We start from the raw sequence: 23,216 nt of genomic DNA on the forward strand, positions 1-23,216 counted from the left end.
GTGCTCAAATAACTGATTAAAGAGAATTGAGTTATTGGACGTACAGTATGTACAAAAGGCAAATAAACTAAGCTCTGCCAATGGTTTGGGTCAATTTTAAAGATGGTTAAAGTCTGAATTTTCTGACTGGGAGACAGAAAGGTGAAACGGCGGATGAGCAAGTGAACAAGAAAAGAAGGAAAAATGGAGAAGAAAAACCAACGTTTCCTCTCACTTCTTGGTAATGAAAGAAGAATCGCAGATGATGATAATTGGGATGTTGAGAAGGTGCCCCAGAAATGAAGGAGAGTCGGAGTGTACGGATTAGAGGAGGAGGAGGAGGAGGACGTTAGACGGGGCGGGGGGGGGGGGGGGGGCATCAGGACCGATAATGAGTATCCCAGTGGGGGTGTAAGGACACAACAAGTGGCAGTTCATTTGATAAATTGAGAGTTCATCAGATCTCTGATGGCCTCTTTTTGTGTGTGTGTGTGTGTGTGTGTGTGTGTGTGTGTGTGTGTGTGTGTGTGTGTGTGTGTGTGTGTGTGTGTGTGTGTGGGGGAGGGAGGGGTGGACTGCTTAACCAAGTAGGAAGCCACTATCACCACTCCACCACCTTAAGACCACTTATATCCGTGGAGTCTGACGTCACCTGTCCGTGCTATTCCTGCCATTTTAATGTTTTCATCATCTGCAAAGCGTCCTTCCTTCAGTATTTCTTGTGTGTAGCCACTTTTTAATGTTCTTTAAAAAATATATATATAATTCTTTCTTTATTGTGATTAATCTTCAAACATCCAATAAAAAAACAACACACAATTTGAATAGTTAAAAAAATGTTTAACTGTCACGCCTAGACGCGGCCAAGCGTAGCTATCTCACGTTTTTGCCGGGGTGGTACGGGGGCGTGTCTATTTCACGCTTTGCTATTTCACACTGATAATGGGTCAACGCCAAAAGATATGAAAGTGATAACTCTTCCTAATGGTCCTACTTCCTTTTGTTCTTCTTGTTTCATTCTCCATTTCTCCTTCTGTTTTCCTCAACACTCTTCTCACTTTCTCACTTTTGATGTATTTCTGTCCTTTTCTGTCTCTTTCATTTTAATTCCCTTTTTCTCTCCTTCTTTCTGACTATTTTTTTTGTCTTTTCCTTTGTTCTCTACTCTTTTCTTGTTCTTTTCTTTTCCATTTTCCGTTTTGAACATTCCTTCCCTTCTCTCTCTCTTAGTTTTTTTCTCTTCTGTTTACCATTACCTTCACATTCCTCCTCCCTTTCTTTTTTCTTCCCTGCTTTCATCTTTTTTTTCTTTTTTTTTACCCTAACCCTGTTTTGTGTCTGTCATTCTCCACTCAGTCGTTTTTTTTTTCTTTGAGAGCGGTAGAGGCAACGAGAATGAGACAAAAGGAGGATGAGGAGTGAGAGAAGAGGATGAAAGAGTCTAAAGGCGCTATTCTGAAAAGACACTTTGCTCACTCTGCATCTGACCTTGAAATTATTTGATAAAGTGTTTGTTTTCCCCGTAAGTAAATATAACGTGTTCATTCTGAGAGCTAGTTGTTTACCTTACAAGTAAGTTGTGTCAAAACTTTGGGAGCATTGAGTCGGCTGATGCTTAAATTGAATTGGATTGGGCATTTGTATGTGTCCGCAGTTGTTTATGTACAAGTGGGAATGTGTGATTGTAGTTGTGTTTACCTGTTCCTAAGTTTTACAGTGTGTGTGTGTGTGTGTGTGTGTGTGTGTGTGTGTGTGTGTGTGTGTGTGTGTGTGTGTGTTGTAAAAAATGCTTGCGTGTCTGTGTTTTGGGAATTTCTTTTACCCAGTGGTGATCAGCAGGTGAAAATGAAGTGTTAACAACACGGACTCTTGTTCTCTCTCCATGTATACTCCTCGCTTCCACTTTATAAATCTCACATTATTTAATACCCTTTAAAAGAACAGACAAAAAGAAATGATGCATTAGTATGTCTTTCAGAACTTTAAATAAAACTTGCCTACCTTGTCTGTGACTCTCAGCCTTCCCTTTTTTTTTTTCTTTAAAATGTCCCTAATTTTCCAGAACAAATGTTTTTTTTTAGTTTTTTTTTTAACAAACTTCACTCATACGAGAGTAAAGTGGTGCCTTTGTTGAGGGCTTCTTTCAAATTTAAATGAGGTAGCGGGTACTTTTGATATCAATATTATCCAGTCTGTTTGTTCATTGTAATGAAGAGATATATAAACCAACGTAACGATGTTGCTCACTGATGTGCTTTGATAGGGTTTTTTTTGGCGCTTTGTATTGCAGAGAAATATGACACATCAGGCTTTTTTTGTTAATTCTGGTGTTTTCACTGACTTTGCTGACAATAAGAAATTCAATTCAATTCAGATTTATTTTAGGTGTTGATTTTACACCTAAAATGCAGCGCGCCCTCAAAATCACTTTAAAATCACAAAACATCACACGGCACGGAATTTGTTTTTCAAAAAAACACATTAAAAACATAAATGATTATTAAAAACAAAACAAAGGGAAACAAAAAAAAAAAAAAACAGTATGGTATAGTTCAGGGTCACCCCAGCCAGCCCTGACTATAAGCTTTAAGGCAGCATTATGTTTGTCTTTTCTTAGAGTGCTTAGATGCACACACACACACACACACACACACACACACACACACACACACACACACACACACACACACACACACACACACACACACACAGTCAGGTTTTCAACACTTCTGGGGACAATTCACAGATTTACCTTATTTTCCGAGTCTTGACTCGTAAATTCAAATTTTTTACATCTTGAAGACATACTTGTTGTCCCCAAAAGAAGAACGTCCACATAATTGTAACTGTAAACAGATTTAAGTCCTCACAACGTAAGTAATACAAGCACATACACACACTCTGAGACTCCCGGCCCCTCCCACCTCCGACCTCCCTGCTTTGTTTTTGTAAACACTTTTTCTGAACCCTCTTGCACACTTAAAACTTCCATTTTGCTCAGACAAAACTTCAGATGGAAGAGAGTCTCGCGTCCCGATAAGTTTGTGTGCTCGTGAACGCATCGTAGACGTAGCTTGGTTTTCAGCAGATGCACAGATTTGATGCATATAAAGGGGTGAAATGGAACAACGATCTCTCACCGAGGAGGTAAGAGAGTCGTTTTATAGATGGGCTTTCGTGGGGGAAAAAAAAGTTGCGTGAAAAATAAAGAAAAACGGCTGTGGAATTTAAGATCAAAATGTGCAGCAGGGAGATGAAGATAAGAGAGGTAAGAGATGGAGAGAAATGAAGAGGGAAGGATATAAACATGGAGGAGAGGACAAGAGAGGGCAGTGAAGAATGATAAAAGATGGACTGGAGACGACGGGGAAGAGAGGCAGTTGATGTGAAGTGAAATGGAACAGAGTCGGTGGTCACTTTTTGCGTAAAGCGTAGTGGAAAGGAACATGTGTTTCTGGGCTAGTGGCGCAGTGTTTGAGCTGTCACAACCATTCACGGGGTGCTCTCCGTCTCTGTGTGTGTGTGTGTGTGTGTGTGTGTGTGTGTGTGTGTGTGTGTGTGTGTGTGTGTGTGTGTGTGTGTGTGTGTGTGTGTGTGATGGGATTGGAGCAGGCAGGTATGACAGATGTTCAAAAGCCTGCTGGCTACTGGCAAGCGTCGGTGTGTTGTCGGGCTGATGTGTGTTTGTCTCCCACACCTTTCTGTGTTCACCTTTCTGTTCACGTTAGCGTCTACGGCGCTTCGGCTCGGACCAACAGGCTTCATAATCGCATTCAAAGCAGCTACAATACACTTTTTTTTTTTTTCATTTGCGGTGTAATTATTGGAAACAACTGCCCCAGATTATTGGAAGTGTTAATTCCACGCCTGCTTTTGTTTATTCATGGGGGAGTCTTTCACACAATGAAAGGACTTTAGCCTTTTTTTTTTTTGTTGGAGGGGGGGGGGGGGGGGGGGGGGGGGGGTTGGCAGATAAAATGAGTTAGTAGATATGAAAGCACGATTCCGTTACCATTTTTTATTTTTCCATTTAATGTTGATGAGGAAAATGGTAGATACAAGGACAGAATCAGTTTATCTCATGTGACAACCAGCCGGGACGTCACCCAATTGGTTTGTGAAATGCCATTTTCAAGATATAAGTCTGGCATTCTTGTCCGTTGCCATCTTGTTTTTTTTCGGAGCATGAAATGACCAATGACACCATGCCAAATCCAATCAGACATACTACTTTTCTTTTTGGCCTGTTATCTAATTAATTCACTTTTCAGAATGAACACCACAACACTGATTAGGAGAGAATTTAGCTGATGACACCATAATGACTTTTAAAATAAGTGTATTGTCTTTGTATTTTATGAGAAGTTGAATGGGAGTCCAAGGAGCCAAAGATTTTTTTTTAGAGCCAGCCCCCTAGTGGCCCTGTAATGGTATTGTACTTTAAAGGCACTTCACCCATTGGCTTCACTTTTTTTGTTTAGACCCGGAGACTACGTCCATTTTTTATATACAGTTTATGGTCTCAATGCTTTGATGGTTATATTTTGTAAAACTCAGATTTACAAAAGTTATAATTTGAGATATTACTGGCATCACCGTGGAAACTTGAAAATCATAAGTCCCGTGGCTGCGGGCATTGTTTTGTTCTCTACCCTTAAGTGTCACATCAGATGTAAGAATACAACAGGTGTATTTACACTTCGTGACATCTTGTCTCTCCGGACAAATCAAATCCAGACTACTCTAATACGCTCCCGGGTGTCACAGATAAAACATTGTGGTTTTGACTACTGGTAACAGAGACGTCCTCTAGCTGATGCGTTTTGATGACTTTGGATCCCTGAAGCAACTAATTTCTCCACAAGTACTACAGATAATATTATTGCTCTTTTAGTTCCACTCTGCAGCTCACTGCCAAATAAAATAGAACGACTTGAAACAGGACATCAGAATGGGAATTATTGTTAAGTTGTTATATTGCACACCCTTATAGCTACGCAGATAGACTGTCCCACTCAGTTATGGCCATGTGGATGAAGAAAAATCACCAACATTGATAAATATGCTAAATGGCAATATTGTTCACATAAACAAGAGGGGGAAAAACAGCAGGAATTAGAAAAAAAAACATATTTGGAGAAATATTCACAAGTTCTAAGAATATGTCCAACTTTTTGCTTTATACATCCATGAGTCACCAAAGTGACTTGAGTCGAACTGACAGCTCACTATACCGAGTTAAGCAATTTATGGGTAACGTCAGTGCATAATAAAAAATAAAAAAAATGCCACACCAGATAACTTCAGTGTTTATAAAACTGCATGAGTAGAGTAAGGCCGTGTTCAGACTGCCAGCCCCTAATCAGTTTTTTTTTTTTTTTTTATATCCAGATTGATTTTTTAAAAGTCTAAACAGCATCATTTTGACGGGTGTCAGGAAGGTCACCTGAAGGTCACCTGACCGAGAACAAGAACTTATCTGCCGGCAGCTTCCGTGTTGGAAAGCCACGTCACCGACGTGTAGTTTACGCGTACATCGTTACCACGGCAACCCCGCCGCAGATAGGTCGGTGATATTTGGCGAGTGTAGAAATCACTCAAACCTGCCCCCTCCCCACCCCCACCCTCCTCTCGCGTCCTCCGTCGGCGCTCCGTTGTCGCTCTGCTGTCGTAGCAGCCAGCTGCCAGGTGGCCGTCGCTCAAAATAGTTTTTTCAGGCCACTTCGTACAAACCCGGAGGCTTCCTCCAGCATGGCCCGTTCTGAAAGCCACGGGGAAGTAGATCGCAGGAGGCGAGCTGAAAATGAACTCGTGCAGCGAGGACGTGGCCTTGATAGTGATTGATTTCACCATGCGTCCCCCCCCCCCTCTACAACTTATCGTTCTCTTACCCCCCACTCCCCCAATCTTCTTTTTCCTTATTTTTCAAGGCTCGAGCACAATTCATCACCCTGTTTTTCATTCAGATAATTCCTCTCTCTGTACCCGTCTCTTGCTTTTTTTTTTTTTTTTTTTTGGTTCAATAGACGACACTCGGCGGACCGGTTCGTTCCCGCCGCCCGTGTGTGTGTTTGTGACCTTCATAGTTTTGGTGTCTCTGATGTCACTTCATCCCCCAGTGATCTGTCTCTCTCGCTCTCTCTTAAATCGGCGACGGCGCTTTCTCTGCACACAAATGCACTCCTTTGACATTGTTTGTCTCCGTGTCTCCGTCCCCGTCCTTCGTCTTCCGCCGCTCCTCTGTTTTCCTCTCCTCACCTTTCCTAGAAATAAACTCAATACCCCCTCCCCCCCCGACCTCACCCCCAAACATAAAAAAGTGAATATTGGCCCGCGATCCTCGTCTATAAATATCAGCTTTTAACTTTCGGCATTACCTCTTCAAAAGCACGAGTGCGTCCTCCTCTAATCTCCTCTCCTCCTTATGAATTCAGTTTTTTAATTTTTTTTTTTTTTTTTTTGAGGGATGATAATGTAAGTGTTGTCTAATATGTTACCCCATAAAGATGGGCTTTTAATTCACCCCTCACTTCGTAAATCTCCTTCCAGTATCTTCTACCGTTTCCTTCCCCCTTCTCTCAGTTCTTTATAGGAAGCAGATGCTAATGTGAATGTTGGCGAACGCGCGGCACTCCATAAAAACTTAATTCACCTGAGGTTATGTAGTGTATCCGAGCATCCTCTTTCCTCTGCCCATCGCACCCATTTCTTATAAAGTAGGTCTTTAAGCGAGGGATGATAATGCGAGTGTTGGCTAATGTGTTACTCCATAAAAATGGATTTTTAATTCACCTGCTGGGTACACACTGATTTGGCTGACGCCGCTTGCTCCGTCATTCTGCCGAGCCGAGCGGGTGTAGATGTGGTTCAGGGAGTTGCATCCTTTCTTACGTCAAACCAGAATCAAACTTCTCTTTCATGTAGGTGATCGAATAACGTCCTGGATCCAAACTTAAATTACTTTTTTGTTTTTTTACCCAACTACCTGTTTAGTCATAGTTTTCAGTCACGTGACCAGCGCTGAATTCCCGGGAGGGCAAAACGACATTTTTTAATGTTGCAGCTAATACTGGAAAATCTATAGAACTGCACAGCAGATACATCAATCTGTTGCAAGCCACAACTATTTGGATCACCTCTCAGCAGATGTAAAACAAAGATATGTGAACAAACTGCAAGTTTTAGGCGCCTACGATCCAGACACAGCTTCCGCCGCGTTTTTTTTCAAGCTCTAAAAACTACGAAGTCGCTGCCGGACCTCCACTTTGGTGATGCTAACGTACATATATAACGTAGCTAAGTACCGTTGACCCGTTGTGTTTTAGTTACGGGGTCGCTGTAGTCAGCGGTTTTCACAAGCTAGTTTAAACGACCCACCGTGGACAGCCTGTAAACTAGCTGGCGGGAAGTTGGGACAAACTTTTCTTTTTTTGTGGGCGTGGCTATAATAATGTAACGTCGCGTGAAAGCTATAAGTACCGCGGCTTTTAGTCGGGAGCAGATTTGATCAGAAGTGGCTTTCAATTCCCTGTCCAGCGGCACGCAACCTCTAGCCAGTATCCCATCCTTTACTCTCAGTTGAGTTCTCCACCGCCGTTTGCTCGGCTTCGTCTTTCTTCCTTTATCGCCCAGCGTCAATCTGGATTTACGTGTCTGCAGTACAGGCTGACATATTGAGGCTTTCTTTCTAACTGAAACTCTTACCTATTATCATATCCCTTCGAAGACCGACACAAAACGTCGTTGCGGTTTCAGTCCTCATCTCCTAGAAATTCGACTTTTTCAGAAGAGTGGCTTCAAGCCCTACGGGGCCTCCTTGCTTGTTTTGCTTTTGCTCTTTCTGAATTAAGGTGACTTGTCTAATTATGTCCAGTTCAATGGCCATCTGAGTCCCCCCCCCCCCACACACACACACCTCCCCCCATTAATTTGTCTCCTGAAGCCACAAGAAACCGTTTGAAGGAGGCACCAATACGTTTACCTTTCCAACTGTGAGCAGTTCTCATTAAATGTGTATTTTTTTTAATTTAACCTACTCCTCGATCTAATGGTAAAAGAAGATTTGTTTTTTTTCCCCCACAGCCTTGTATTTCCCTTTTTATCTGTTGCCTAAGTTGTTGATAATGTCAACCTCATTTAAGACAAAGGGATGCGGCAATTACAGGCACAGCTTTGCAGTAGATCTAAAAAAAAAAAAGGGGACCTTGAATAAACAATGAAACTTTTTTACACATAATTAAAGACCAATTTGAATGTATCTTAATCTAATTTGACATACCTTTGAGAGAAACCTATCCAAGCTACCAGTACAATTACCAATTACTGTTGCAAAACTTTGAGCATGCATTTATAAGCGGATTACCTTGTACTTGTTTAAACTGGCGTAATTGGCTGAAACGATGTCCCTATCAGTGAAGACCACAGTGAAACAGAATAGCCGCATTACTGCAGTGATATACAAGTAAAGCGTTGTTTATAGCATCTTGATGCCCTAAAATATTTTAATTAAAATTTACCGTCGAGTGAATCTTCCTAAAATGACCTTTGCTATATTATCTCGATCACTTCTTTTATCTTTAAAGAAACATTTTTTTTTAATTTGTTTGATTTAAAAGATGTGAAAGATCTCTGTATTTCTAATTTCCCTCCCTTTTACAACCGTTTCTTTGTGCTTTCTTTTGGGCCCATTCACACCTTCGTACCGTTCTCTGACAAGTTAAAAATCGAGAGCCAGGACCAGCATCTTTTCATCATGGTGCTGTTTGGCACGAAGGAGGCTTTCACTCATCAAGGAGCTTGTCTCCACCGCGATAAGAGCAACTGCAGCGTTCACATACAGGAGTGGTGCAAAGAGACTAACGTTCCACCTGTAAAACCCCCAGATAGGGAGTCAAGTGAATAGTTGTCCTCGTTGCCTTGCAGAAACCTTTTTTTTTTTTTACATATTTTACAACAACTATACAAATAAGAAAGCTTGTTGTTAGTGTTTTTGCTCAGTGAGAACTAAAACACAATTTTCTTCCTACCACTTCCTGTTTCTTAGACATCTTCAAGTTAAAAGAGGAGAAAAGGAAAAAAAACAACCTTTTTTCTCCTCTTGTCATTGGTAGCGGCATAAATATATTGTTACCCCATAGAATGACTTTATATCTCAAATCTTTATGGCTACTTGTTTTTGCCTGGTGTTGATAAGACATTTAAGAATATTTTGTGTCTTTTTGTACAGTGTCAGCGCCTCTAGATAAGGACGTCGACACATCAAGGTTTCTGTAGCTCATAAAAAACAAAGACCTCTGTCCTCCCCATTTTCCATCCAATTAATCTCCGCAGCATTTTTACACCCTCCCAGAAACACATTTCGCCAAATGTAAAGGATGTTTTTCTATTGAACCATCACAGCGGGACAACTAAAGTGCATCTGTACATGTTTAATCGCACTTTTAAAAAGAGAGGACTCGAACAGGGTAATGCAACTCAGATGAGATGAAACGGTCAGATAAGTCTCGTCTCATGTTTTGAGAGTGCTACTGTATTTAAAACCCACTTTGCTTCTGTGATTTGTTTTGAGTTGGCATATTTCTTCAGTGCTCAGTCTATAAATGTCTGTCATGTCCCTGCCAGTTTCCTCCTTCCTCTCATTTAAGGCCACGCTTTATTTATTTTTTCTTCATTTTTTTCATTTTTCTTCTGCGCAATCCGACATTTTTTCATTCCCATGCTGAGACCGACAACCACCCACAGAGTGCCTCATACTTTCTGGTGAATTCCTCTTTTGAATTTCCTCAGATGTCTTGTCACCCTTTCAAGCGGAGTCTCTTTGTGTCTGTTGTTAAGACTTTTTTTTTTTTTTGGCTAAACTGAAGGATGTCAGAAATACGCCGCTGATTGAAACACATGACATGGTTATGATTGTTGAAGGGTTACTAGTCCGGATTCAACTTTAAATCCAACTTTTGAAATTCAATGGTCTCAAGTTGAAATCAAAATGGCCCTATGGAGTGTTTTTTTTTTTGTGGTATACATATTACAAAATAGTGGTAAACTTTGGGGTAAACTGACAACAATACAATACTACTGTTGTTTTTTTTTCCAGCTCCATACATCCCATGTCTGCAAGCTCCACTGGAATACCACAACCCAGCCAATCATACTACCAAACAGGCTTTTTTTTCTGAATGGGCACTACACTGGTGTAAAGTAATCTTAAAAAGACATTAAGAAGGCGCAGCTGCGTCTTGTTCATAAGTTGCCAGATTCTTAATTTTTAAAGGAGAAAATTCTTCCATTGTTTGGATTTAGGCTCCCCGGACAATCTACTCCATCTGCCTCCTCTGTCACATTTAATTTCATAGCGGTTGAGAAATTTCTAACATTATCAAGTTTACTGTGTTAACGTATTTCACAGATTCATTATCCTGTACTGCAATTCCTCGTTGGATTTCAGATGGTTTGTAATTCCAAATGGGTAGAGTCCTGGGAAAATGCAAGAAAGCACCACTGAAGGGTCTAAATCTTTCAATCAGTTGGTTTTTAACCCATCTGGAAGCCGTTGAGCAAGGCGTTTCCACCGTCCCTGTTTTAGTTAAACTTCTGAGCATTAACGGTGTAAAACTAAAGTTTGAAGCTTAGTGGTTGGATGAAAAGATGCAGAGCTTAAAAGATAGGGAGAACTTTTTTACATTAAAAAATTGAACGTCATTATTAAATTATAGTATTAATTTATTTCATCGCCAATGGCTAATTAGGTCAGCTAACCTATGCCAATCTAAGTAGTTTTAAACCAGTTTAAAAGAAACAAAAAACAAAAACACAAAAATGTCATGATTGTTACGGAGCTGAGCGCATCGGATTTTGATTGGTATGTATTAAAAAACACAGGGCTACAATTAATATTTTATTTATTCAACTACTGTTACTGTATTAGAATATAATGAATAGTGGGAGTAGGCCAAGTGATAATAAAACACTTAAAAAGTCCTATAAAATAAGCTGATTTGTTACAGAAGTTAGGCAACAACATCTACCTTTTATTATCACACCAAGGCCCCAGTATTCACTGCTTTTAGTCGCCTAATTGCTGCTAAGAAGTAGAAATCTGCCTAGATACCCCCCAGCAGCACTTTAACTCTTCCTAGTAACAGGGCTCTATTCTGAGGGTGTGTAATGTACTTGTCGCGGTGCAGCAGAAGGGAGTACAGGGGTGCGAAGTTTGTCTGTCTGAGAGATGAAGTGAGAAACTGCTCGAAAGAAAAAAAAAACAGCGTCAGACATGAGAACACGAAGCAAAAGTGGGATCGTTTGGCACAAAGCGACAGAAGTGAAACGTGAATCTGAACGACCGTACGGACACGCACCAACAAAGCAACCAACTTTATTTAAACCCCATAATGACTTATTGCCACAAGGTAGATAGACGTACAGTAAATAATGTACGTGTGACACTAGTTCACTTACACGTGATGAATGTGTGTGTGTGTGTGTGTGTGTGTGTGTGTGTGTGTGTGTGTGTGTGTGTGTGTGTGTGTGTGCGCGTGTGTGTGTGTGACAAAAACACTTACACACAAGCATTTGCGGTTTTTTTTTGCTCTCAGTGGTGTAGCGGTTGTAATCAACACTTGAGAAAGCTGTGATCATGCAGGAGGAGTAACACCAGGGGTGAGAGAGTGTGTGTGTGTGTGTGTGTGTGTGTGTGTGTGTGTGTGTGTGTGTGTGTGTGTGTGTGTGTGTGTGTGTGTGTGTGTGTGTGTGTGTCTGAGAGAGTACTGTGAATGAGATGTGGGTTGATGAACATCAGGGGAACTAGAAAATACAACACTATCTTAGATAGAAAAAATAAAATAAAGCAAAACTTCCGACAACAAAAACGATGAACCACGTAGGACTCATGAACGGCCCCTTTTCTGATGTCATGATGCATTCTGGGTAACAAGCTCCTGTATGAGGTTGTAACGCACGTTAATACTTTACACGCTAATTAAAATTATTGTCACAGTCCTGCATGTGCGCAACACACACACACACACACACACACACACACACACACGAACACGCACGGCCAATGAAGCCCAGTTTGAGGAGGAAGCGAGTTGAGCGCAAAAGAAATAGAGGCTCTTTATTAGAAGAAAATGTTTCCCATTTTGTCCGCAAATAAGTTGCTCACATACATAGATGTACACACACACACACACACACACACACACACACACACACACACACACACACACACACACACACACACACACACACACACACACACACACAAAATGCTGCAGGGCTGTCCTTTGTTGCGAAGCCATCACGATCCAATTTCTCCTTCATTAGGTCGGGGTAGGAGGCACTATACAGCCACTAGGTAGCAAGCCTTGTGCCCCCCTGCCACCACACACACACACACACACACACACACACACACACGCACACACGCACACACGCAGAGCGTCTAAATGCCCCTTATCTTTCCTCCAAGCCAGAAACATCAATAAAAGCCTTGCAATAACAAAAGCGGACACACACAAACACGACCACACACTTGTACAGGAATCATGTTTTGCAGCAAGATGAGAGGGCCGTGACGTTTTCACATGCACACACACACACACACACACACACACACACACACACACACACACACACACACACACACACACACACACACACACACACACACACACACACACACACCCCAATACGATTTGGGTAATGAAACCCCTGAGTTCACTCAGAGGAGAAATAACAAGGTCTCAGATGAGAGAAAGAGAATCATAGTTTGTGTCTTTAATTGACCTGAACTATTACCATGGATGGAAACACCAACACATCCTCTCTCCTTTTTTTATTTTTTATAAGCAACGCCTCTGCCCCTCTCCCTCCCCCTCCCCCTCATCCTCCACCCTCCCTGTGGGTTTTAGATTGTACTTGTTGTCGGTTGCGGTAAACAGAGCCAATCACTTTGGCATGTTAGAAGTCAGCAGCAGCAGCTGGTGAGTGGAGGGTGTACACGCACACACACACACACACACACACACACACACACACACGGTATGGGTTACAAGCCTAACATTTAAACACACACAACTGAACGGACAACTTTTTGTGATTGGATGTACACATAAAGCTCACAAACACGCAAGTTCACGAGGATAACAACTGCTGCAGGTGGTGAAGAGGGATGGCCGAGTGGATACCCGTTGTGTGTGTGTGTGTGTGTGTGTGTGTGTGTGTGTGTGTGTGTGTGTGTGTGTGTGTGTGTGTGTGTGTGTGCGCGAAACCCACTAAACGGAACATGTTCAGCTTTAATTGGCGCTCTCTGGTTATTGGCCCGTCGGGGTGGATTTGCATTGTTTCCCAGGCAACAAGCGTGTTTCTCTTGAAGCGCAGCGGGAAATTAGCAGAGAGGAAGGGAAGAAACATAGTCGATGAGAAGTGGTGGAGAGAGAGAGAGGTCAAACAGGAGAAGGGGGTTTTATCTGAATTCTTTTCTACTATGTTTGAGAGAAGAATTAAAGATAGATGAATGAAATTCATTTCGATCATGCGGCATTGAAAGAATTTCAGAGGACTTTCTGAGAGCTTCTACATTTTTACAATCATGTGAACAGGACTGCGATTGTTGCTGACTTGGTTTAGAGTTTACAATTTTTTTTTTTATTATAGGCAACGAGTTTGAACTAAATGCGATATACTGCGACGGCTTTAGGGCGACGCTCAACCTGTATTTTATTCGTTCTGCGTTTGCCAGCCAGGGAAAACCCTGATTAAAAAAAAGACAACCGTAATGAAAAAAAACAAAACTTGAAATAAACAACCACAATGATATAAAATGACAGCACAACAGAACCCAAAACACTTTTCAATAGGACAAATAACGCGAGTCAAACTGAACGTCCTTCATTCAGGTAATAAATCATTGGGGAAAAAAATGCACAGTTCTGTGTTTTGAGTGGGGGGGGGGGGGAATCATCAATTAAACCATTAAAAAAAATTACAAAAAAACCCCAACAACAACAAAAAGAGTCCTCTCCAGAATGTTTCAGAGAAAAAGAAAACACAAAAAGTTTTTATAATCCACTCAAAACGGAAAAGTCAGTCAGTCCCTGACAGACAGTCGGCTTTCGAGTCGCTTACTTGTCAGCTGTTGTCAGCTGTTGTCAGCTGTTGTTAGCTGTTGTTAGCTGGTGGTAGTTTAGCTCCGAGGTGTCCGTGTATTTTTGAACCTTTCTTCATTTCTGGACTATTTCGGCGGACATTTTCTCGCGCAGCAGATGACTTCCTCAAAGCAAAGAGGGGCGTGACAGCAACTCAACAACTGACTAATGAGGAGCGAGCTTGGGTTGACGTCAACGTAGGGCGACCACTGATCGACAAAGGGATGGGGAGCTGGGGTTCGTTACGCCACACACACACACACACACACACACACACACACACACACACACACACACACACACACACACACAGAAACTTGGGGTTGCTAGTTGTTCCTCTTTGCAATTAGGCATTCAGTCATTGTAAAATATAACACATCGATATGTATTTATTCGATCTAAAATGTCATTTTTCCACAAAAGTGAGAGTCAATGAAAGTCGGGGTTGAAGGCAGAGATGAGGAGGAACGCGTGAAGAAAAGCATCGCGATTATGTAGCGGATGACGCGGCGGGACGGTGAAGGACAGATGAAAGGGACAGACGAATGGAGGGTGGTTTTATTCGTTTAGTGTCCCGGGATGCAGACGGGAAGCTTCGATTTTCTGTAACTCTCCTTTACTGTTTTCTTGTCGAAGCGGCGGAGGTGAACAAAGTAGATTTAGAGCCTGAAAGCTCCATTTTCTTTGCAGAAGAAGTCAACAGCACCGCACACTGAATTGGACAAGTGATGAAAAGTGGGCCAATTTTCATCAGCTCTCGCTCGGTGCCAACAAACGCTTAATTTCCAAGACTGGGTGTGTACGGCTAGGAGTGTGTGTGTGTGTGTGTGTGTGTGTGTGTGTGTGTGTGTGTGTGGGAGTTAGATCAAAACTCCACATTGTGTTTCGGAGCAATCAGCGATATTCTTCTTTATAAAGCCTAAGGTTGAAAAATACTAATCAAAAGGACATCAGGAGGTCCGTTTTTGGGAGGCAAAGGTAAAAAGACGGGCTGATTATTGCGTAGACACAACACGCTCCAACTGATGTTCGCTCAGCCGATCGTCAATCCTGAAAGGGCGGACCAATCGGACCGACCGGTGGCAGTTGGGTGCGGTAACGGTCAAATTGAGTGGGTTTTTTTTGTTTTTGTTGCAGCGGTTGTAGGGTCTTGGTATGTTTTTTGCTGCATAATGATTGGTTAAAGCTGCTCCAATAGTTTTCAAATGTATTTTTCCAGTAGGATGCAACGACTGTAAAATGATTCCCCCATACATACCCAGATGCATACAATAATAACACTGTGAATTTGTCTGTCTAGTAAACACGAGGCTACAAAAAATACTATTTGATTGTAACTTTCACATTAGGAGTTGTTGAAGTCCCAGTAACTTGTGAAAGTTTGATTTTGGAGCACTTATTATATTAAGGCATCTCTTTTCTGTGCTAGACATATAAACTAAAACTAAACATAAAACTCAGTGTTTAGGTTTGTTGAGTTAAAAAAAAAAAAAAAATAGACATGTTTTTAAAATTCACCTAACAACAGATAGAGTATAATTTGTGCTTTTAACAACTATAAACCAGTTAATCAATATTCTATAAGAGGCTTTTGTTAAATTTAGTTTTAGTTTTTTTTAATTTAGGTTTTAGTTTATCTAACAACTTGTGTAAATGTTGGAACATATTTGTTTTGGACTTCGCTATAGATGTAATAATATGTTAAATTGAATAAAGACAGATGTTGACAGGTCAGTTAAGATCTACTTTGGATCTACAGAGTGCGGAGATCAGCTGCACGTCAGTGGTTAGAATCAGAAGTTCAACATTTTGCTCACATCCAGAATCCTAAAAAAAGCTGAATGTCTGTTTTTGCCTTTCTTGCACTATAATAGACAACATTTTTTGATCATACTCCCTACAAAAGGAGTTCAGTCTAGCTTTAAGTGCACAACAACAGAAGTCATTGTGGACATTTGTCGGGCATTTTCTCAGCCGCCCTGCTGAAGTGAATCAAAGAATGTCCAGCGGTTCTGAAGCCTCTTTGGTGGATGATCTTTGCAATTCTTTTATTTAATTTTTCCTCAGAAGGTCCTTCGGCTCTTTGACTGTTGGAGTCAATTGAAAGTGAAAGAAATAATCTGCTTTCAAGGTGGAGGAGCAGAGATGGTTGCAACAGAGTGTGTGTTTGAGTTGGTGGTGGTGGTGGTGGTGGTGGGGGGAGGGGCTGATCAAAGGACAATATGTGCTGTCTTTGACACGTAACAACTGTGGTGGACTATGGTTTTATGCCCTAAGAGTAAAGGTGTGCATCTGCTTTTTGTTATCACATTTTTTTTCTTGGTTTCTTTGCATCAAGTTGCCATATCTTTAACTTTATGGTCACTCCATCAAAGCAAACCAGATATAACAGATATTATAGGATTATAATAAATCACAGTGCTTCCGCCTACCATTATCTTAGGAAAGAAACAACATTTCTGAAAGAAAGAAAAAATACGAACTTACTCATAGAACTGCAGTTAAGTCCAGTAACTACTATTTATTTGTCTTAGATCCTAACGACCTGTCCCGCCCTCCCAAGGCTGTCTACTCAGGGGGAAAAAAACGGTATCATCATCAAACCCTATAAATATTATGCAGTGGAGCACAGCTTTAAATGATTTGGTGTAACTATGTTTTATCTATAAGACATTGATCACAAATTCTCATACTGCACCATAGAGTGTACAAAAAAAAAAAGTGCAGACCTGCAGAAGCAAAGATAAAAACACCGAAGTTTGAAGTGGCAACTACTTTGAAGCACCTTACAGTCATTTTTTGCACAATCTTTCCAAAGAGCAACAATCGCAACAAAGACGACTAATAGAGAACATCTAATGATAGCAATCAAGCGGAAACGGTGATGGATTGGTAAGGGTCGGCCAAACCTGAGGTGAGACTTCTATAAAAAAAACAAAAAAAACAAGGTGATTACAGCCGTCTTGATATGGCACTACGTTCTCATTAGCACCGCAACGCCACAAATATCCACCGGAGAGGCTCAGAGAAGGAGAAAAACACAACCAAACAATGGCGCTAACAATCAGGAGAAAGACAGAGGCTTGAACATTTGATTCTCGCGGCGGCAGGTCAAGGTGATAACGAGTTGCTATGGCGATTGGGAGTTCGCGGTCTCGTTGATTGGCGCTTAATGAGGGCCCACTTGACGGTGTCAACGAGTGAGAGACGGCATGAGGGAGGAGCGTGCGGAGACAAAAAACACAGATTCTGGAAGTGACGGAAAGGTTAGGCAGAAGAGAGCAGGAAGGAAAAAACAGCCGTACAACCTTTGTGCTGTTGTATTAAGTCGTTAATTAAAAGTTGCTCAAAGTATAAAGTCGTATGTGTCTGCATATTTTTACTTACAAAAACTAAATCACACCAGTTGCAGAAAAAACCCGGTGGTGCCTACAACTCAACGTTCCCTCTGCTCGGTGACAGGTTAGTGATGTACTCGGGGACATGATGCGGTGTATTAGAGCTGTGACATCCGAAAATCATTCATCGGAGCTGTGGCTTGTCCGCGGGGTTAAATCACAACTGTTTATAGATGTGGCCTTCGTGCCATACTTCACGTACGCGCGATCGACTTTCCCGGCTTCCCATCTCGGCAGGTTCGACCCTTCTGTTCTGGGTTTGGAAGCACATGCCGATGTCATTATTGGGATACAGAAGATGCTGTGCCGGACACTTTTCAAACTCATCTCCAAGAGGAACCAAACTGCTCGGTCAAACCCAACCATCAGAGTCTAATTATTTGTCCTTTTCCATTCCCTTTGCTTTAAGAAAAGTCTTTAGATGCGTAGATATAAAATAGAAAACATTTAACTGGATCAGACTGGTGGTGGTTCAGTTTTCAAGCTTTTCTGATGTTTTTTGTTTTTTTTTGGTGCCTTGAGTTCCCATATTGCAGGCAACAGTTTATTTTTATTTGAGGAAAAGATGTGGTTTTTTTTGTAAACGAAGCCAGTTTTTACCGTCTTCTGCTACAAGTTAGCGTCGCCTTTTTTATGTTATCAAAACCATACTCTTTCCCTAATATGAGTCGATTCAGATTCACGACATTTGCCTTTTTGCTGATACGGGACGAGACTGGGACATAAACTGTATATAAAAGTGTTCGTAGCTTCCAGGTCTCTAAAATGAGGCCGACAAGGAAGTGCTTTGAGCTGCAATACCACCGAGTGCCACTAGAGGTTGGCTCTAAAAAGCCTCCGCACGCCAGTTAGCCACCACGAGTAAGCAAACTCTCGGCTATGTACGGACGACTGTAAGGTAGCGGTTTTATTTTTTTAATCTCCGGTTATAACTTCCCTCTCAGGCCTAAAAATGTAATGAAAAAAGAAAGGAAATCTGAAGTCCATCAGCTTGGGTAAAGGGGTTAAAGTATTATTGGAAATTTCAAGCTGCTTTAATTTTGCCGTTCCCACATACCAAGCAGTCTATACGATGCAGACAGCTATCTTTAAACCTCTATCTATCGCAGCGGTGTATTTAAGCCGCGGCCCGGGGTCACGCTGTGGAGTCCCAGCAGGGGGTCCAGGTGGGTTGTCGAACAGAGTCAAAGAAAATAACAGAAAAAGGAAAAAAATAGACCGTAAGCTCTTTTTACTCTCTGCACAGCTGGAGGCACAAGTTATATGCAAAATCAATACTCTGAAACTAAAACAGAAGTTTATACAGAGTCATATCCTTTTAATATTTATAGTTATCTTAAGTATTTTACCCACGCAGTAGTTTTTGTTGAGGCTCAAAGGTGATGACTTCACTTCATGGTAATTTTGGAGGCTGTAGTTGGCGCTGTTGGGCTGTTTCAAAATGTTTGTACCGACAGGCGGTTTTTCTATATCTACAACATTGATATGAATTAAGATTTGCAAATCACTTTGTTTCCAAATCTATCTGTTTATCTCGGCTTTCACTCTGCCTTTCTCTTTCTCTCTGTCTCTCTCCAATAAGTTTACTTTCAGTGTGATTTATCGGCGTGAACGTCCAACAAATTAACAATATTGCCGAAGTGGTTTCGCGGCATAATGCGATAAACTGTTAGAAACACATCAAAAATAATAGAGAAAAATGATCCGGCTGCGCGCGCTCGTTTCCCTTTTTCTCTCGCCACTCGAACACCCACTGCTTCAATCTCTGGGCTAATAAATGTGCACACAAGGGGGTTTGCCAGCACACACACACACACACACACATGCACACACACACACGCACACGCAATTACACACCCACGTTGAGGTGGAGGTGGCAGGCGATGAATTCATGCTGTCTGACCCCTAGTGAGAGCAGTCATTGCTGCATGGCAGTTTTCATCAGTAAAAGAAGAGACACACAAACATCCCCCTTTTTTCTTTTTCTTTTTTTTGCCGAGGCTTGGATACCGAACAACAATCCAAGTTACAAACATTCACAAACTCCACAGTATTTGTATGCCTTTGAGTTATTTGACAGAAGGGCTGATTGCTTTCTACCGCTTCCACATCCCATCAGAAACCGCGGTAACAACAAACCAACATATCTTCATAGTGGAGTGTTTGTTGTTTGCGTGTGTTTGTGTGTGAGTTTGAAGTCAATTCATGCTGATTACTGATGCTTTTCTGGCTTCTTGTGACTCTGTATGAGTTGATTTGAGGCAGTTCTTCCTTCGTTCTGTCCTCCTCTTTCCAGCACTTCACTCACAGTTCCACTTCACTCACAGTTCCACTTCTCCGTTGTGTGTGTGCGCAAGCTTTGCTTTTTCTCGGACCGAAGAGAGCGGTGTGAAGAAATATTAAATGGTAGAAGGAACGAGGTGATCAAGGAGAATAAAATCCAGTAAATAGGAAAAGGATAAAAGATTGGGGAGAAAGAGAAAAATTAAACTGTATTGAGCTCCTTCAAAATTTCTGAGTGTGTCAAGTGGTTTGGCCTGTTGGCCCTTACTTCAAATAAAGAAAAATTCCAATCCTACATCATGCAATAATATTTTCGCCTCTTCAGCCGTGAAAAACATATTTTTCCGATGCGGCCTTAACCTCATCAAAATCTGTCAATGTCACAAATTTGTAAAGACATCTTGTGTAAGAAACTTCTCCGGCTATTTGAGCAGATCATTTCTTTTTTGTATGAGGTGTACCAAAAATACTTACGAGTGTAGCATTTAAGTGTCAACATATTTTATTCCACTGTACCCGTGGGCCAGCACTGAGAGTACTTGTTGATGAGGGCGACTTTTTTGTCTCAACAGTCTCCGCTGTGAGCGTCGAGGGTTTTTGAAGCGTTAGAGGACGACATATCACGGGAGGCTTTGGAAATGTGGATGTTGATTGATATTTCTTCAATAATTATCCAATATATGGAAATGAGGTGCTGTGAACAATGCTGAGGAGTGAGCATAAGTAAGTCAAACACACTCATAGCTCCCGATGCAATTCATTTATTAACAGCACTAATGAAGACCAATGAGCTCTACATGTCAATGGTGTCTCGCTGTTAATAAATGACTTGCACCGGGGGCCTTTCCATGGCTGGCTACTAAACCCGATGAGTAGATGAAAAGGCTTTTTATATTGTTACCCTTTTATATTAAAATTTAATTGCAATTAATTTGTAGTTAACCCTATTGCCTTTTTCTTTCTTTTATGGCTGCGCATCAACTCCCTGATTCACATCTAATTCAATACGACGGGTATCGGCATCATTTTTTATACGATCAACTGAAATCAGAGGATTACATTAAAAACAAAGAAATAATGTCTTATTTATTAATGTAAGTGGGATGAAATACGAAGGACAGCCACCTTACCTGTCTCTGGGACTTTAGACAGGTCTGTTTATGTGCGCTCTCGGCCACTGAAAGCCACAAAATTATGCCTCGGTCAGCAGTTTTGCAGTTTGACCTGGTTTGAGCTGGCCTTTTTTTTTTTTTTATTGGATAGTCAAGTGAAGAGGCAGGAAACAAGTAGCAAGAGGGTGTGTATGGCATGCAACACGGGTCTGTGGCAAGAATCAAACCAGCAGTCAAGTAATGGATTGGTCAAGGTGAACACACACACACACACACACACACACACACACACACACACACACACACACACACACACACACACACACACACACACACACACACATACACACATACCAACCAATACACACACATCGCTAGGTAGGTGACTGATCAATGCAACATTAGTTAAATGCCCCCCCCCCACACACACACACACACACACACACACACACACACACACTCACACACACACCTATCTCGCTGAGGTAATCTGGCCAACATTAGCAGTGTGCTCCATGCTTGACTGGCTCTGTCTGTCTTTCTAATTACTATGAGCTTGTAGCTTGCTAGACACACACTCAGACACACTCAGACATACACACACACACACACACACACACACACACACACACACACACTCGCATACTCTGTCTTTTACCAATGAAGTGGAAGTGAATGGCGCTCACTCACCAGAGCAGATAACAAGAGCCAATAGAGGACAGATTGTTTGGGTTTGTGTGTGTGTGTGTGTGTGTGTGTGTGTGTGTGTGTGTGTGTGTGTGTGTGTGTGTGTGTGTACACATGCAAGTGCGCTGTACACATCCTCACATCCACAAATGCGTATCGTCTCATTGAGCGTAGGTTTAGGTCGTATATGTTGAGCTCATTAAGCGAAAGCCAGCAGACTTCAGTGACCTCTCTGTTCTTTGTCCAGTTTTCTAACTGATGAGAGCTGGAGGGGGGAGGGAGGAAGGCAGTAGAGGCGCATGTAAATTAGAGAAAAAAGAATGATGACGAGAGGAAAGAAAAACAAAGAAAACAGAAAGGGTAAAAAAAAAAGGATGGAGAGTCAAATTTTGAAAACATGAAGGACAAACAAATTCTGCCAGGAAATCAGTGAGAAAAAGAGGCGGATGGAGGGAATACAAATAGGAGGGGGGGTAGATGGAGCTTGAGATGGAAATAAAAGACGCAAAGAGAGGAATGATAATGTGTGCGGTGCAGGGAAAAGATTGACATTATTACTGCCTCATTGCCGTCGCTTGCTATCTGCTCCTGCTCATATTGTGTTTGCTTTGGCGATGAGTGCTTCTTTATTCCTCGCCAGTAAAACCACCTTTCTCTCAACGAACTGAAAGAAATGAGCGTGTAATTTTAAAATCTGCCGAATGAGTTCTTTGCCTGCCCAAAACTCTATCTCGTTTTTTTTTTTTTGTCTTCCCATTTCAGATTTGTGAATGATAAATTGAGTCTGTCCTTCTTCCTTTCTGCTGCGTGGCCATGGACGGGGGCCCGTCGGGATAAAAGCCATGCTGATGAGAGCTTTGTCAGGCTTTTTTTTATTAAAGCTTCCTCGCTGCCTCACGAAGGCATTCAATAATACAAACATGCCGTATTCATTCATCAGCCCTTGACGAAGGAGTTCAAAATTTGCGTAGACTGCTTCAAAGTTGCTTAAGAGTAAATCCGACTGAGAGTTTATCTACGAGACCTTTCTCAAGGTTATGATTAATGTATGTCAGAATAATGAGTACATGGAAGGGTTTGCAAAGAGTTTTTTCTTTTTGTCCTTTTTACTACCCTATATTATCATCTGATACCAAGTCATATCAGCTTTGGATTCAACAAATAAAATGCATGGAATTACATTCGAAAATAATGTAACCACAAACCCTACCTGAGGGGGTTAATTCCTGATTTGCGTCCAGAATACAATCGCTTTTTAAAGACATTTATTTTTATTTAATGAATGAGTTGCTATGTTTGTTTTTTGTTTTTTTTAACTGCACTGGAATCCCATGGATTCATGGTTGAGGCGGATGGCAGTCCTACATCAAGTGACACCAGAGATCAAGGTTCAACATCCACAATCCTGCCTGAGATTCAGCTCTTCGGTGAGGTTTATAGGAAAGGTTTGTGGTCAATATCTAGGGGATGGTTCAGTGGTCAGATCTTAAAAAGTTGAAAGGTTGTTGGCCTCAAATACCAAATCTGGGAGATGGTTTGACAGGAAAGGCTCTACCATCTATTCTGCTTTGGGAAATTCCAGGAAGTCCTTAAATTAAATTGTTTTCATTGGT

The 23,216-nt window shown here is 41.5% G+C and overlaps 1 protein-coding gene across 9 annotated transcripts in view; it reads left to right on the forward strand.

Annotated features, from left to right (window-relative positions):
• The window catches only part of ptprt (protein tyrosine phosphatase receptor type T), a 258,730-nt gene that overhangs the window by 54,352 nt on the left and 181,162 nt on the right, over positions 1 to 23,216 (forward strand). The gene's annotated exons all lie outside the window — the stretch shown is intronic.

Source organism: Embiotoca jacksoni, unplaced genomic scaffold (assembly GCF_022577435.1).
Source record: "Embiotoca jacksoni isolate LCO1_2020_lvr unplaced genomic scaffold, fEmbJac1.0.p SCAF_46, whole genome shotgun sequence".
Classification (NCBI taxonomy): Eukaryota; Metazoa; Chordata; class Actinopteri; family Embiotocidae; genus Embiotoca; species Embiotoca jacksoni.